The sequence below is a fragment of the Leucoraja erinacea genome, chromosome 6 (genome assembly GCF_028641065.1).
Source record: "Leucoraja erinacea ecotype New England chromosome 6, Leri_hhj_1, whole genome shotgun sequence".
Classification (NCBI taxonomy): domain Eukaryota; kingdom Metazoa; phylum Chordata; class Chondrichthyes; order Rajiformes; family Rajidae; genus Leucoraja; species Leucoraja erinaceus.
The window spans coordinates 22,740,374-22,754,010 of NC_073382.1; positions in this window are offsets into that span (position 1 = coordinate 22,740,374).

Here is a 13,637-nt window from a genome sequence, read left to right on the forward strand (position 1 = left end):
ATATTGTCATTGAGACAGGTTGGTGTTTTATTTAATTCAAGGAAGACAGAATGATTTAAATGAATCCCACTTGACCTCTCCATTAAAAATGTAGATAGAAGTTGACCTTTCACCTCTTTGATTAATTAAAAACAATCACATTTCTACTTTCTATTGCAGTGTGAGGAGAACGTTTACTGAGGCTTGTCGCAAGCGTGCTCAACAATAATGATACATCTGCCTTGAGATTAATTAGTGGACTCTCCTGTTGCTTCTGTGTGGATCTATGACAGTTGGATATCTAAATCATTTGGCCTTTCCCCCATTTCATAAAATCCAAGAATATTGCTCAATCATCACTGGACACAACCTAATTTTAACTCCAAGTTGAAAGATATGATTGTACTTCTGCCCTGCTCCCTGCCTTGAATTTCAGAAGCTCAGCCTAATTCTGCTTCATTGCTTTTACCATTGGGCTGAGTGAATCATTGGGCAGATGATACATGAAAGTGTGTTTTGAAGTCCTGCAGATCTGCAGAGAATGATTAAATCTGATGCTGCGTGAACGATCAGGATTTAGAAAGCAATTTAATCTGCAGCACTTTGAGGGGTTCTTTGATAAATGCAGATATATGGGTGCATCTGCAGTGCAATGATTAGTCAGTCCCGAGAGAACAGTGTGGCTTGTGCCACTTCTCAACTGGCACATCATGCATTACGGTCAAACTATTTCATATTGTTTAATCAAATAACCATGCTCAACAACCCATCTTGTGGAAAAGCAAGTGCTTGATGAAAAACACAGATGTTGTTGGACAAATGGCAAATGTTCTGGAATATAACTTGTAAAAGCTGATATTGCACATAGTTTTGATTTTTTTTTAAATTGCTTCCCAGGACTTAGGGAAGCACTTGGCAACCGGCTTTATAAATCTGAGATAGATTCATGGTCATTGATTCAGGGAACGTGGCCATGAACTGAGGCATTTAATTTTGTTAACTCCATATTGGTTCCAAATATATGCAAGATAGCAAGTTTCACTCCCCTCACCCTCTTCCCAAAGCCATGCACATTCTTTCCATTGCCTACCTATCTTCCATTTAAATGCTGTAATTGAATCTTGCTTCACTATTCCACTTTCATTCCAAACCTTAACCACGCAAAGTGTAAAATATTTTCCACCTGTCCCATTTGGTTATTGTGTCACATCCGTTTGAAGTCATAGAGCCGTAGAATGATGGAGTCATACAGCACGGAAACAAGCCCCATGGCCCAACTTGTCCATATTGACCAAGCTACCCCATCTATGCTAGTAACTTTGCCCACATTTGGCCCATATCCCTCTAATTCTTCCTTGCCATCTATATTTATAAATGCATTTTAAATGTTATTGTACCTGCATCAACTACTTCTTTTGGCAGCTCATACCATATACCCACCACTTTCTGTGTGAAAAAATTGCCCCTCGAATTCCCATTAAAGCTTTCCCTCTCAATTTACATCTATGCTACTAGTCCTTGATTCTCTACCCTGGGGAAATATATCTGTGCATTCACCCTATCTGTTCCCTCCATGAGTTTATACATGTCTATAAGATCACTCCTCAATCTTCTGTGCTCCCATGAATAAAATCTTAGCCTGCTCAACCACTCATACCTCAGGCCTTTAAGTCCCAGCAACATTATTGTAAATCTTCTTTGCACTCTTATGTAGGTCAACATGCCAAAAGCCTTCACCACCCTATGTGCCATAATGGCACTTTCTAGGAACTATGTACTGTAGAATTTAGACTCTAGAGATACAGCAAGGAAACAGGCCCTTTGACTCACTGAATCCGCTCCAACCCGTTCCAACAACCCCCCATAGTGTGGGTCACCCTGTACGCAAGCACTATCCCACACGTTGGGAACAATTTACAATTTTACTGAAATAAATGAACCTACAAAATTGTATGTCTCCTAGCAGGCAAAGCAGACCACTTCCAAAAGACGTGGTCTGCATTTATGGAACTATTACATGCATAAGGTGCAATAGTAATTTAAAATATAAATGGTACCAGGATCTGGTAATGGGGGGTATAAAATAAAATAAATTAAAATTAAAAAAAAAATACGTTTGGTATATCCTTTTTTGCGGAGTTTTGTGTTACAATAGAGCGATTGCTTTCCTTTTTTTTCTTTTCTTTCTAGGGTCTTATTTCCTTTCTTTACTTCCTTCGCTAACTTCTTCCCTAAGGGGCTTTCTTTCCCCAACACTTTCCTGCACCTTCACGATTCTTGCTCACTTTCCTTACTTCTTTTATTTCTCTTTTTTAAAGCTCGGTACAACAAATGTAATAAGATATATCTGATGTGTATTATTGTAATTTACTGTACTTCTAATTAAAAAAAAAAAAAAATAATAATAATAATAATTGTATGTCTTTGGAGTGTAGGAAGAGACCAGAGCACCCAGAGAAAACCCATGCAGCCCCAGGTGAACGTAGAAACTCCGTGCAGACAGCACCCATAGTCAGGATCGAACCCAGAACTCTGGCGTTGTAAGGCGGCAACTCTACTGCACCACCACTTGTCCCCCTAGATTCCTTGCCTCTCCCCTTTTCCAGCTTTTTTTCTCCCCCCACCATCAGTCTGAAGAAGGGTCTCGACCTCAAATGTTACCTATCCTTGTTCTCCAGAGGTGCTGCCTGATCTGGTGTAGTGACTACAACATTTTATGTTCTCTTCTGAATCACTTAATTGCTAATGATTGCAAGTATCTCACACCTATTTACTGATTAATGAAGGACCACAATGACATACCTTTGTTCCTTTTTATTGCTCACCCTGTATTTATGAAGGTGTCATATTGTATTCTGACAAAATGTTTAGATCATTAGCATTCCTATTCTCAAGCATGATGAGTATTTATTGACACCCAATATGCATGGCAGCTGGATACTATGTGGGTCAGGTGAATAATTCACTGGAAACTGTAGCATCAACAAGCATAAAGCAATAGGAAGATTACCCCATCTATGCTAATGAAAGAGATAATCCCATTGTACAACATAGTTACTGGTCGATTTTACTCCACTATTTTACTCCACTATTCGGGCTACTCGATCTATTCCTCTTGCAATTACATACACCTCTATATTGTCATTTCACAGAGTTGTGAGTCTGTGGAATTCTCTGCTTCAGAGGGCGGTGAATGCCGGTTCTCTGGATACTTTCAAGAGAGAGCTAGATAGGGCTCTAAAAGATAGGGGATATGGGGAGAAGGCAGGAACGGGGTGCTGATTGGGGATGATCAGCCATGATCGCATTGAATGGCGGTGCTGGCTCGAAGGGTTGAATGCACCTATTGTCTATTGTCTATGCTCAATAACACTTAGTAATTTACATTATACCAATATTTACAATGTTAATATTGTATGTGTTGGCTATTAAATAAAAACATACTTATGTATATTTTATGGAGCTCAACAAACGCTTTGTGATCATCAAGAAACCACAAATCAGATTAGGCATAAAACACAAGCTGGCTTCTTTCAGTTACACAGTAGATGATTCACCTGCTCATTCATAAACTATCAAATACATATCCATTTGTGCAAGTCATCAACAGAAAAAGAAAATCAGAAAAAAAATTTAAATGTGATTTATTTCTTGAATTTACTCAGACATTCCCTGTGTAAGTGCAGGTTTGTTTTAGTCTAATGTGTGTGAATAAATTGAACATTTTATAATTCAAATTGGCTTCAATATAATTTAATTCATTTGAAGAATTAATTATTAAAGATCTATTATAAATCATTGTAAATTTATAATGACTGCTGAGTCCGAATTCAGTTTAACCACTATGAGAAATCTGAGCATCGTTATACATCTGAGTCTACGAAGAGCTGGAAAATATTCCAATGATATATGCATGACCTATCATATGTACTTGACTTTCCCTGCACATTCATTCTCTTGTCTCATCCTTTCCAATAATGCAGATTTTGATTTTCCTGAGGTTATACTTTCATGTCTGCAAGAACCAACCAAAAATGACATGGAGAAATAAAAATCTACCTAATAGTTTGGTTTGAGTGGGCTTTGATGAATTGTTCTTACATTTATTTATTGCCAGCAAAACCACTGGTTAAACAATTGCAATGTCAGACTTAAGTTAAGTTAAGTTAAGTTAACAACTTAACTTAACTTAACTTCTCACATTTGTCTATTGCCAGCAAACCACTGGTTAGACAATTGTAATGTTAGACTTTCAGTACTTTATATGTGGCATGCATTGAAGCCATTTATAAATTATGCCAATTCTACAGAAGATTCTGTTTGCTTTAGTTCTGTTTCTGGTCTGAACTGTACGAAAGCGAGGACCAAGTCCACATCACATTGTTGATGCATGAGGATATTCCAATTGTAAAGTTATTGCAGCTTTATTTGAACGTAATTGGTATTTGATGTACGGGGAAATTACCTCACTGGCATATATTATTCAGTGTAGATTTAATCCTCTGAAACAATGACACTTGCAATCTGTTGACTTTGACTCCACACAACCACCTGTCATGATGAGATGATGATACACTGTGGTGGCATTAATGGTCAGGATAGATCACAAGCATAGTAATGATTTTAAGCATCAGGAGATCTTTCCACCATCCAGGCTGCCCTTTCAATTTTGCACAAGATTATCTTGAAGCATTTCTAAAGCTAATGGTCCTGAACTCTATTTGCCGATAGCAACTTACTGTGGTCATTTTTTAAATTGAAAATAAAGACATGAATCATAATGAAACATGCAAAGCGATGAAAAAGTTAGATTATCCTGAAACAGCTGAGTCTTTGTAAAGAAGAAAATAAGTGGAAGTTTAAGGCAGAAATATTTTGTCAGTAATGCAAGGCTTCTTTTGTTATATGTCATCAAAACAGAATAAAACATAACACAATTTCAGAATTATTGTGGCCATTTACAAATTCTGAACTAAAGCAGCTTCCAGTCTGAATAACAGTTTAGGTTATATGGAAAAAGAACCATACATGATAGTACATATAAATGATCATAATTAAGCCTTTATTATTTAAAAAATTGAATATAAGAGTGTAGAAGTCATACTACAAATATATGGAGCCTTGGTGTGACAGCACGTGGGGTATTGTGCACTTTTAGATAGCTTACTCAAGAACTTGTCATAATAGTGCAGCGGGATTCATTTGACTGGTTGCTGGGAAGATAGGTTCCCAAAGTATAAGGAGAAATCAGACTGGGACAGTATTCCCTTGATTTTGGAAAAATGGGAAGAGGTGTACAGTTTTTGAAAGGTTTAAGAGATTAGGTGTAATGAAGACTCCCCCCGCCCCCGATCGGCGCGGCCTTTCCCGGAGACGCGCCCCGGAGCTTCAGCCGGCGGGCGCAGCGTGGACTCTCGGCGTGGAGCGGGTGAGCCCTCGCTGGGGCTCGCTGGAGGGGAGCGCTCCGTTTCGCTGGCCCGGAGCAGCCGGCAGCCTGAAGTCGCAGCCTGAAGTCGCGGTCTGCAGAGCTCCAGCTGGTGCGGCGTCTACAGCCCGGGATCCCTCGTGGGGGACCCAGGGGAAGAAGAAGCCATCACTGCCGGCCCGCGGCCAACTTCTACTGCGGGGCCGGCATGGACTTACCAACACCCCTGGAGGGGAGCTTCGACCGCCGGCCCTGCAGTCTACGGTGCTTCTGGCTGCGGCGGAGACTTTAAATCTCGACCGCCGGCCTGCGGCCTACAACAACTTAAAGCCGCGGTCTCCGGTGAGGAAGAGCCGATCCTGGACTGACTCTGGACTCTGGTCCTGTCCACGGGGGGGAAATGGTGGAGGACTGGCCAAATTTTTGTGCCTTCCACCACAGTGATGAATGCTGTGGTGGATGTTTGTGTTACATTTTTTATTGTGGTTGTGTGTTCTTTATTATTGTATCGCTGCTGACAACCCAAATTTCCACCAGCCTGGCTGTGTGGTCATTAAAATACAATACAATACAATACAATTTCATCACTTTTGGCTGTCTGCCTTCCATTGCCTCCAATCTTATTGTTTTCCAGCCCTGTACAGCCTATTTTTACCTTCTCCCCAAAATCCACAAACACAACTGCCCTGGCCGACCCATTGTTTTTGCCTGCTCCTGTCCCACGGAATTGATTTCCACGTACATCGACTCTATCCTATCCCCCTTGGTCCAATCTTCCATGACCTATGTCCAAGATACTTCACTTCGTCTCTTTAATGACTTCCGCTTTCCGAGTCCGCACTCCCTCAATTTTCCTATGGACATTCAGCCACTCTTCACCTCCATCCCTCACGAGGAAGGCCTTAAAGCCTTCTGTTTCTTCCTCAACCGCAGAACCATCCAATATCCCTCTACTAATACTCTACTCCACCTAGGGGAGCTGGTCCTCGCCCTCAACAACTTGTCCTTTGACTCCTCCCATTTCCTCCAAGTCCCAATCGCATCTATGGGCACCCGCATGGGCCCCAGATGTGCCTGCCTGTACATTGAACAATCCCTGTTCCAGGCATACACTGACCCTACCCCAGAGCTGTATCTCCATTATGTTTAAGAAAGAACTGCAGATGCTGGTAAAATCAAAGGTAGACACAAAATGCTGGAGATACTCAGCGGGTGAGGCAGCATCTATGGAGAGAAGGAATCAGCGACGTTTCGGGTCAAGACCCTTATTCAGACTGATGTCAGGGGAGGGGGTGGGACAAAAGTTGCCCTCTACCTACCCCCTACCCCCACATCTGAAATCAGTCTGAAGAACGGTCTCGACCCGAAACATCGGCAATTCCATCTCTCCATAGATGCTGCCTCACCCGCTGAGTTTCTCCAGCATTTTGTGTCTACCTTTTATCTCCATCACATTGATGACTGCATTGGTTCTACCTCCTGCACCCATGCAGAACTCATGGACTTCATCAATTTCACCACCAATTTTCATCCTGCACTCAAATTTACTTGGACCATCTCTGACACCTCCCTCCCCTTTCTTGATCTCACAGTCTCCCTCACAGGAAATAGAGTATTGACTGACGTCTATTACAAACCCACTGACTCCCACAACTATCTCAACTACACTTCTTCCCACCTTGCTTCCTGCAAAGACTTTATCTAGTAATGTTACAAAATTTTGAAATTTTAAAAATCAAGTCTGTAATCAGATAAGGCATAAAAATAAGTTTAATTTTACACGTAATTCACTTTCATATCTTCTGTATTAACAAAGTAATGGCCATTTTCATATTCTGAAATTAGCATCTTGTTCCCTATTGCTTTCCCATTGACTAAACTCAAAAGCTGTGATCGAGGACAGTCAAAAGCCCATAACTTTCTTAACAATTAAGAGAATGGAATGCAATTTCCAGTTATTATAGATTGAAGCATTCTGAAACAAATATGAAACAACTAGACTAAGTGGGACCCGTTGGGTCCTATGTTCACATGGGAGGGCTGGTCCCCCAACGCAATATTCCACCTCTCCACCAATTCCAATATTGGTGGCCAGTGGGGGGTTTCTGGAGTGCTGGTATGGGTTCTTGGGGTGGCAGCTCAGTCCCTCAAGCCTGATCTGCTGGCAGCTCACTCACGGCTGGTGGGCTGGCAGTTGACTCATGACTATTCCTTGAAATTCCATTTCAAGCATGGTGCAAGGCCACCAAATTCAAATCCATGTTCCTACCATTTCAAGCAGGGTGCAAGGCCACCAAATTCAAGTGCAGTTTCGTGCCACTATGAGCAGGGTGCAAGGCAACTGAATTCAAGTGCAGTTTCCAACCACTTCAAGCAGGGTTCAAGGCCACTGAATTCAAGTGCAGTTTCATACCATTTCAAGCAGGGTGCAAGGCCACCAAATTCAGTGCAGTTTTATTCCACTTCAAGCAGGGTCCAAGGTCACCAAATTCAAATGCAGCTTCATATCATTTCATGCAGGGTGAAACCACCATAAAACCACACAAAACACCAAACTCACAGTTCAGAAGACATTCAGTGTGTTCAATTGATTCACAGCTCAGACAGTCATGACCTCTCCCTCCCACATCATGCAGAGACTGAGCCACACGCACATTTCCGGGTTTTATAAACCCTCCCCCTCCCAGCGGAACAGGTGTGGCTATCAGGGCATGATTGACAGGAGAGAGATTCTCAACATTTTTTAAACAATAATAACACTTTTATTTTTAATTGATGGGAAGAATTCTCTGCACCTGCTCAGCAGAGGGGGGGGGGACTGAGTAAGATGGCCAAAAATCACAGCCGTAAGTGTAGTGTTTTATCTAAAATCAATATACAGTGCAAACAGGAAGTGCATTTACAGTAGTGCCTTTCAACTTCAAGCCAATGCACCCACGCCACCATTTGCAGTAAGTAGTGCATTTCAACTTCATGCCACCATTTGTAGTAAGTAGTGCATTTCAACTTCATGCCACCATTTGTAGTAAGTAATGCCTTTTAACTTCAATCCAATGCATCCAAGCCGCCATTTGCAGTAAGTAGTGCCTTTTAACTTCAAGCCATTATATCCAAGCCACCATTTGCAGTAAGTAGTGGCTTTCAACTTCAAACCACACCCAAGCCACCATTAGCAGTAAGAGGTGCCTTTCAACTTCAAGCCAAAGCATCAAGCCACCATCTGCAGGAAGTAGTGCCGTTCAACTTCAAGCCAAAGCTCCCAAACCACCATTTGCAGTAAGTAGTGCCTTTCAACTTCAAGCCACACCCAAGCCACACCCAAGCAATCATTTGCAGTAAGTGGTGTCTTTCAACTTCAAGCCACACCATAGCCATCATTTGCAGTAAGTAGTGCCTTTCAACTTCAAAGCAACCAAGCCACCATTTGCAATAAGTAGTGCCTTTCAACCAAGCCAAAGCAACCAAGCCACCATTTGCAGTAAGTAGTGCCTTTCAACTTCAAGCCAAAGCACCCGCCACCATCTGCAGGAAGTAGTGCCTTTCAACTTCAAGCCAAAACAACCAAGCCACCATTTGCAGTAAGTAGTGCCTTTCAACTTCATGCCACCATTTGCAGTAAGTGGTGTCTTTCAACTTTAAGCCACACCCAAGCCATCATTTGCAGTAAGTAGTGTATTTTGACTTCAAGCCACACCCAAGCCACCATTTGCAGTAAGTAGTGCCTTTCAACTTCAAGCCAAAGCAACCAAGCCACCATTTGCAGTAAGTAGTGCCTTTCAACATCAAGCCAAAGGTACCAATCCACCATTTGTAGTAATAGTGCCCTTCAACCTCATGCCACCATTTGCAGTAAGTGGTGTCTTTCAACTTCAAACCACACCCAAGCCACCATTTGCAGTAAGTAATGCCTTTCAACTTCAATCCAAAGCAACCAAGCCACCATTTGCAGTAAGTAGTGCCTTTCAGCTTCAAACCAAAGCTCCCAAGCCACCGGGGGAGGTTCCGCGCCAAGTCGGGGCGGCCCAGCCCGAGGCTGAAGACGGCACAGTACTCACGTGAGGGTGGCTGGGACGGTGTTCTGGCGGCGGTGGCCTGAGTCCGCGGTTCAGCCGCGGGCCAGCAGCTGCTTCTTTGTGTATATAAAAAATAAAAAAAGGAAGAGAGAAAGTGGAAAGTAGAAATAGAAGAGAAGGCCCCTTAAAAGAGAATTTTTCAAATCTGTATTCGGAGATGTCGCTCTATCCGCGTCATGAACTGAAATCAGCAATCCTTACGGTACCGCTGCATCACATGATTCCAAAAAGTCGATGAAAGGAGACCAACTCCTTAAGAATTGGTCATATTTATCTATTAGTCGGAGTCTCATTTCTTCAAGGCGTGCTATGTCCATCATATTCCTAATCCACATTTTAACAGTTGGTGTGGTTGTATTTTTCCAAAATTTAAGTATCAATTTCTTTCCAATTATTAACCCATAATTAGAAAAAACATTTTGATCTTTATTTAAATTGGTATCTTCTCCTATTATTCCAAATATAATCCATTCCGTTTTGGGTTCTATTCTTGACTTGAAAATCTTTGTAAATATATCAAATATATCACTCCAAAATTTATTTAACTTTGTACATCCAACAAATGAGTGTGTTATATTAGCGTTTTGAAACAAACATTTATCGCATCTGGGAGAGACGTTTGGATAAAATTTATTCAACCTCGTTTTTGAATAATATAGTCTATGTAATAATTTGAATTGATTTAAATTATGTCTTGCATTAATAGAACAGTTATGTGTATTCATCAAATACCTTTCCCATCTATCCTTCGAGATCTTTATCATTAGCTCTTGTTCCCAATCTTCCCTTAATGCTTCTGTTGAGGGTGATTCTCTATTTAATATATTATTATAAAAGTATGATATTAATTTTTGTGAATCAGCCTTAATATTCATTGCTTCTTCTAAAGGATCTAAAAATATAGTTTGAAATCTATGTGTATATTTCTTCATAAAGTCACATACCTGTATATATTTAAAATATTGATTATCCTTCAATTTAAATTTTAATTTTAATTGTTGAAATGATAACAGTTTGCCCACTTCATACATGTCCCCTACTTTCCTAATCCCCAGTCTATCCCATTGTTGATATGTGTTGTCGATGAGAGAAGGTTTGAATGCGGGGTTGTTCAATAGTGGGGTTAGTGCTGATAAATTATTTAATTTCAAGGATACTTTTATTTGTTTCCAAATTCTTATTATATTGTGAATAATTGGGTTCTTCTTATATATTATACTATTCAATTTTATCGGTGAGAGCAGGATCGTTCCTATATCGTGCGGATAGCACTCCTCTTTCTCCATTCTTATCCACTCCAACTGCTGAGTGGAACTATCCAGCCAGTATATTATGTTCTTAATATGCACTGCCCAGTAGTAATATATAAAGTTAGGTAATGATAACCCCCCAACTTCTTTAGATTTGCACAAATGCTTTCGTTGAATTCTATGTGTTCTGTAGTCCCATATAAAATTAGTGATAGTGGAATCTAATTTTTTGAAAAAATATTTTGGAATATATATTGGGATCGCTTGAAACAAATATATTAATTGTGGTAAGTAAGTCATTTTTATAGCGTTAATTCTACCTATCAATGAGAGTGGAAGCGTTTTCCAAAATTTAATCGTATCATTCAGTTTATTTAATAGTGGTATAAAATTGTGTCTTCTCGTAATTTGAATACCCAGGTACTTGAATTTTTCTGTTGCAATTTTGAAGGGGAATTTTAGTAAGTGTCTCGAATCCTGTGGTTTTAAAGACATAATTTCGCTTTTATTCCAATTTATTCTATATCCTGAAAAAGAGCCGAATTCCTCAATTAGTGTTAATAAGGTGGGTATACTCGTTTGTGTATTAGTAATATATAAAAGGATATCATCAGCGTATAATGAAATTTTATTCTTTGAGTCCTTGCTGTTAAATCCGTGAATATTTGGGTGATTTCTAATCCTTTCGGCCAGCGGTTCTATCATAAGGGCAAATAGCAATGGTGATAAGGCACACCCTTGCCTATTACCCCTTGATAAGTAACATTTTGGAGATAGCGTATTGTTAGTTAATATTCTTGCCGTAGGTCTATCATAAAGTAGTTTAATCCATCTAATAAAATTCTCTCCCATATTAAATTTTTGGAGTACCTTGTATAAATACTGCCATTCTACTTGATCAAATGCCTTCTCTGCATCCAACGTGACCACTGAGATATCTTCATTGTCCTTCTTATGAGAGTACATTATATTAAAAAGCCTTCTCAAATTTTTAAATGATTGTCTTTTGGGTATAAATCCCGTTTGATCCGTATTTATTAAATTGTTAATATAATTATTTAGCCTTCTAGCTAGAATCTTTGCTAAAATTTTCTGATCCGTATTTAGAAGTGATATAGCTCTATAAGAACCAGGCTCATCTAAATCTTTATCTTTTTTTGGTATAAGCGTTATTGTTGCTTCTGCTAGGGTTTCTGGTAGTTTATTTTCAGTATAAGCCTGCGTGTATAAATTAAATAATCTTGGTACAATTGACTCCTGAAATCTTTTATAAAATTCATTACTAAAGCCATCTGGTCCTGGGGTCTTCCCATTTTTCAATTAGTTTATTATTTGTTTTATTTCTTCACTAGTAATCCGTGCTCCTAATTGCTCTTGTTCTAAACTATCCAATTTTGGGAGCTTGCAATTATCTAAAACATTTGTAATTTTACTTACATCTGTCTTTATTTTGGATGTGTATAAATTATGATAAAATTGGGCAAACCTCTTATTAATATCCTTAGGCAATGTTAGAAACTCACCATTGTCCGATTTAATTTTTGTAATAGTTTTTTCCTTTTCTCGTTGCTTCAGTTGCCTCGCAAGCAGTTTATGTGGCTTATCCCCAAATTCGAAGTGTGCTTGTTTTGTAATTTGGAATAATCTTATTACTCTAGCCGATAGTATTCTATTGACTTTATATTTCAATAAAGTTATCTTATTATGTTTATTTATGGTTGGGTCAATTGCATTGTCCAGTTCTAGTAATTTTATCTTCTGTTCTATCCGCTGAAGTTATCTTTTATTTTCCTTATTTTGAAAACTTTGGTAAGAGATTATGACACCGCGAATATATGCCTTGAAGGTTTCCCATAATAGCGGTGCAGAAATAGCGGTGCAGAAATACCCGGTGTGTCATTTATTTCGAAAAAAAGTTTTGTTTGTTCTTTTATATACTCATAACCCTGTGGGTTATTTAATATGTGTGCATTGAACCTCCAAAAAGGCTTTATACTCGGCATTCCCTCAATTTTAAGTATAAAAGTCAATGGTGAGTGATCAGAAATAATACTATTATGATATGATGGTTTATTCGTATACGGGATCAATTTTGTGTCCAGTAAGAAATAGTCAATTCGCGAATAAGTTTTGTGAACTGATGAATAAAATTAGTATTCCCTACCACTTGGATTTGCTATTCTCCAAACATCAGCTATGTTATTATTTTTTATATAAGTATTTAAAAATTCACAGGTCTTGGTTTTAACAAGACGCTTCCCTAGCTTTATTGATTTATCTAAGTATGGATCTATAACACAATTGAAATCTCCCCCCATTATTATATTTTGAAAATAATGCTCTGCGATTAAATCTATTATTTTCCTAAAAAATTGTGGCCAGCAGCTGCTTCTGCAGGACTGGTGGGTGGCAGCTTCAACCACCCCGGGCCGCAGTGTTTGAGCCGCGGGACTGTTCGCGGGGTTCGGTGAGCTGCGGGACTGTTTATACCATCGCCCGGTGGGGAATCGCCCCAGTGCAGAGGGAGAAGAGGAGGGAAGAGACTGCGACCTAAGACTTTTGCCTCCATCACAGTGAGGAGATGCTGGGTGGACTCACTGTGGTGGATGTTAATGTGTGTTTATTGTTGTTTTATTGTATGGTATTATATGTATGACTGCTGCAATTTCGTTCAGACTTCGGTCTGAATGACAATAAAAGGCTATCTATCTATCTATTTGCAGTAAGTAGTGCCCTTCAACCCCATGCTACCATTTGCAGTAAGTATTGCCTTTCAACCTCAAGCTACAATTTGCAGTAAGTAGTGCCTTTCAACTTCAAGCCAATGCACCCATGCCCCCATTTGCAGTAAGTAATGCATTTTAACTTCAAGCCATTGCACCCAAGCCACCATCTGCAGTAAGCAGTGCC